We start from the raw sequence: 5,000 nt of genomic DNA on the forward strand, positions 1-5,000 counted from the left end.
ATTATTATTGTTATTATTATTATTATTATTATTATTATAATCACTATTAATATTATCCTCATCATCATTAGTGTTATGGTTATTATCCTCATCATCATTTTTAATATCACTAGTGTTACTATAGTTTGTATTCTTATATTTTAATATTATTTTCATCATCCTCGTCGTTATTACTATAATTACACATTATTATATTACTTGTAGCAGTATTTTCTTTTCTTTTCTTACTGTAGTGATATTAACATTGGTAAAGTGTTTGATAATAAGAATTATAATGACAGTTACTCTTGGTGACAATAATAATGCTGATGCTGATGGTGGTGACGGTGACGATGATAATGATGATGATGATGATGAGGATTATAGTAAAAATAATAATGATTACAATACTAACGATGATAAAGATAATGTTAATGATAATGAATGATAATGATAATGATGCTATTAATATTGTTTGTGATAATGATGCTATTGATATTGATAGTGATAATGATGCTATTAATATTGATAGTGATAATGATGCTATTAATATTGATAATGCCTATAATAATAACAACAAAAACAATAATAATATTAATAATGATAATGATAATTATTGTTATTGGTATTATTTTTCATATTATTCTTTTATCAGTATCCTTATTATTAATATTGATATTATTACTATTATTGTCATTGCTACAATATTATTATGACAGTAATAATAATAGTTATTATTATAAAAACAATAACAGTAAAAAGACACTATTAAGAATAATAATAGTAACGATAATAATGATAGTAATTATGATGATGATGATGATGATGATGATGATGATGATGATGATGATGATGATGATGATGATGATGATGATGAGGAGGAGGAGGAGGAGGAGGAGGAGGATTATAATAATGATACTAAAATAGCAGTTACAGTAAAAGTATGACTAGTATCTGGAATATGATTAAGATGATAATAAAGAAAATGAAAATAAGTGAATAATGAAAATGATATTGATAATTATCATAATCAGTTTTTATATTAATGTTATCATCATGACTCTGATCATAATGACAAAACAACAACAACAGCAACAACAACACCAGCAATAATAACAATAATAATATCAACAACAACAAAACAACAACAATAATAATAATAATAATAACAATAATTTTGATAATAATGATAATAATATTTTTGATAATAATGATAATAATAATTTTGATAATAATAGTGATGATAACAATGATACCAATGAATTATAACAATAATGATAATAAGAACAGTAATAGACTTAATCGAAAAAATACAACTGTAATTTATGATGATTTTCATTCAATAAGCATTGTGTTTGTGAATGATACGTTTCTATTCTATTATTTATGCATTTTCTTTGGTTTGGTTTGTTTCAGGATTCTTAATGTGAAAGGGTTTATTACTTAGAATGTCCCCTTATTCACTGTTTTGATTTGGTGGCTCATAAAAACACACACACACACACACACACACACACACACACACACACACACACAACACACACACACACACACACACAAATATATATATATATATATATATATATATATATATATATATATATATACATATACGTACACACACGCGCGCACACACACACACACACACACACACACACACACACACACACACACACACACACACACACACACACACACACACACACACACACATTTTAAATTGATTTTTTTTTGTATCATGTTAATAGTAACCGTTACAACGAAAAATATGTAAACAAAATCCCAAAATTATATAAGGATATTTTCTCAACCACTCCCACTACAAGAACATTATTAAAATATTCAGAAGCAGAAAAAGCACCTGAATAAGACATACCCACACAATCTTTTACAAAGGAGTCTTGTTTATTATCGATACTGAAAGCATTCCCATTAGACTCTCATTGACACTGTGGTAGCAACTCCTACGATGATAACCTATGAAATTTAACGTTGCCCGTAGATTCCTCGAGATTTTCACTAGATCCCCTTTCATAGATTGTTCGGATGGCGGCGATTAAGCTATTTGGCAAGGCTAGTCCCTTTGTTCTAAAGGGGCTATCTATTAGCTACATCTTTCTGATTTAGTATTGGTGCAACAGTTGTAAAGATTAAGCTTTTCTACGTCTTTAATATACTGCCAAGTCATCATACTTCATTAGGTTGTAGGTATGCATGTGAATACTATGGCAGTCATCTAGTAGAGAGAGGGAAAGAGGGAGGAAGAGGGAAAGGGAGACGGAGAGGAAGAGGGAGAGGAAGAGGGAGGAGAGAGAGAGAGAAATAAAGGCAGAGGCAGATAGACTGAGGCAAAGAGAGAGAGAGAGAGAGAGAGAGAGAGAGAGAGAGAGAGAGAGAGAGAGAGAGAGAGAGAGAGAGAGAGAGAGAGAGAGAGAGAGAGAGTAAAATGTAGTGTTCAGAAAACAAATAAAACAAATAGGCACAAAAAATGAAAAGGAAATCAAGAAGATCCATCAATATTTGTCACCAAACTAATCCAGCAAGCCAAACAGTAGTCATCTTCCTCCAACACCCACTCCGTTATCATTTACATGCGACATTATTGACAAGTTAACAGTCACACAGTATCAGCAATGAGTTAGTGCGTCTGTATATATATATATATATATATATATATATATATATATATATATATATATATTATATATATATATATATATTTTTTTTTTTTTTTTTCCTTTATTCATTTATTCTCTCTTTTTATTTACGACAGATCTTTATCACACTGCTATACTACGACCTGGCAACGTACTTATATATAACATACATTTACCACCTAGGATACGTTGTGCACTGAATATCTCAACCAAAAACATTAGCGACAAACAGTAACAGACATTAACATCCTATTTTACATTGTTAGTGATGCGCAGACAAAGTCATAGTTTCGAATCTTGCGCTTTATATAACTTATAGTTATCTTAATTAATCGTATTTTACATTTAATCACCGGGAGGGAGCGGGGCCTTTACCTTGTTTCGTCTTGCCCCGGTCAACTTCATCTAACCTGTCGACAGCAATTTCCTGTTTAATAGGTCTAGTTAGGGCAAAATGCACCGTGTCTTCTAGCTATAAAATTACCAAATGAAGTTGTCTTGAGAAAAGCAGGTGGGAGAAAAGTCCTCTTAACGTAAGCCTTTGGTGAGGTGGATCCAAACACGAATAGATATTGCTAATGATATCACTGCTATTATTGTTACGGATAGTAGCACTCGTTATCGTACATTAGTTGGAGGTTACTTTGTGTCTTCTGAGATTTATATTGATTGTTCGTAATTCTATATTAAAATTTAAAAAACCAATAAAATTGGGTTATGAAAAAACCTAAAACAAAATGAAAATTTCAATAATCACATGAGAAATGCAAGGGACGAGAAAACGGCAGTAAACGAAACAATAAAATTTATCAACACTAAGATGTTAACGACGCTTCACGATATCGATAGGTAAATTTGAAGTTATTGTTTAGTGCACTCATTAAAATTATGGCGAACAGTTTACGCAATTACTGCCTGAATGTGTAGGAAATGTTTCGGAAATTAAGTTTTGTGATAATAACGTTTGATTTATTGGATATATATTTAGAGGAAAAACGTTTTTTCAGCAGAGCCTGTACATTTTTCTTGTAAAAGAGTAAACAGTAAACAAGACATACACATGTTCCCGTATTGTGGAGCAACACTTAATTAATATGTAAATAAAATTATAATTTCTAATAAATATACAATTTTTTTTATGCAGTCCACACATATAAATAAATAAAAAAAAAATAATATATATACACATATATATATTATATATATATATATAATATATATATAAATATTATATATTGTTTGTAACATACATAATCTATATATTTTTGCCAACAGTCATTAACCACCAAGATCTATGCATCTCTCAGTTCTTATTGAGGGATATTTAGCAGTACCCCCCCTTCCCTATTGGATCCCTTTCCCTAACACTTGTATACATATAATGATATAACTTTACTAGTATGATATATTATATATAATACTACGTATAATATATATATACAAATTATAATATATTATTATATTTAATATTTAATAAATATATATTATATTATATATTTTATATATATATTAAAACCCTATGTATTATATAATATACATGTCAGTATATATTAAAATTTTAAAAAACTATTTTATACCTGTATAAATTTGTATTATATATTTTTTTTATATTATAATTATTATTTATATTATATTTATATGTTGTGGTGTGTGTGTGTGTGTGTGTGTGTGTGTGTGGTGTAAATGTGGGGGTTTGGTGTGTGGTGTGGTGTGTGTGTGTGTGTGTGTGTGTGATAAAAAAAACATATCTATTTTATATGTGTAACACACACACACACACACACACACACACACACACCAACATAAAAAACTGCTGCCTTATGTTCAGTCCGGCATGTTAAAAGGCTAGGGGAGTTCTCATCCTCAAAAAAATCACACCCTTTGTGGTATCTATAAGATAAAAAGGGTTGGGAGAAACCCTGGGGGAAAACCCGGGGCCGGAGTCCCGAAGGTATTTCGATGTCGCTTGCGATCTCGTTTTGGCAACTTCTGCGGCGATCTATGCCGTTTCTCTGATTCCTTCATATATATATATATATATTATAATATATTATATAATATAAAATATAAAATTTTAAAATTATATAAAATTTCCCTGGGTAAGATAATAACGCACCCGGGGGTTCCCTTGAAAAAGGGATAGCACCCATTAGCTCCCTTCCCAGGGTTCGGTAAAGCGTCGGCAGCAGGGCAGGGGTTTGGGGGGGAAAAACCTTTTCGGTTCTACTGATTCGGGTTTCCCCCAAAAAATTGTCTGGCTTTTGCAATGTAACTGTTTAAAAGCGCATAGTTCCTCCTGTTATTTTGGAGACTGCGATTTGGAAGGAGCCGGGGGGATTCCACTAAACTTTTCTTTTCTCCTGA

This window comes from Penaeus monodon, chromosome 42 (assembly GCF_015228065.2).
Source record: "Penaeus monodon isolate SGIC_2016 chromosome 42, NSTDA_Pmon_1, whole genome shotgun sequence".
Lineage (NCBI taxonomy): Eukaryota > Metazoa > Arthropoda > Malacostraca > Decapoda > Penaeidae > Penaeus > Penaeus monodon.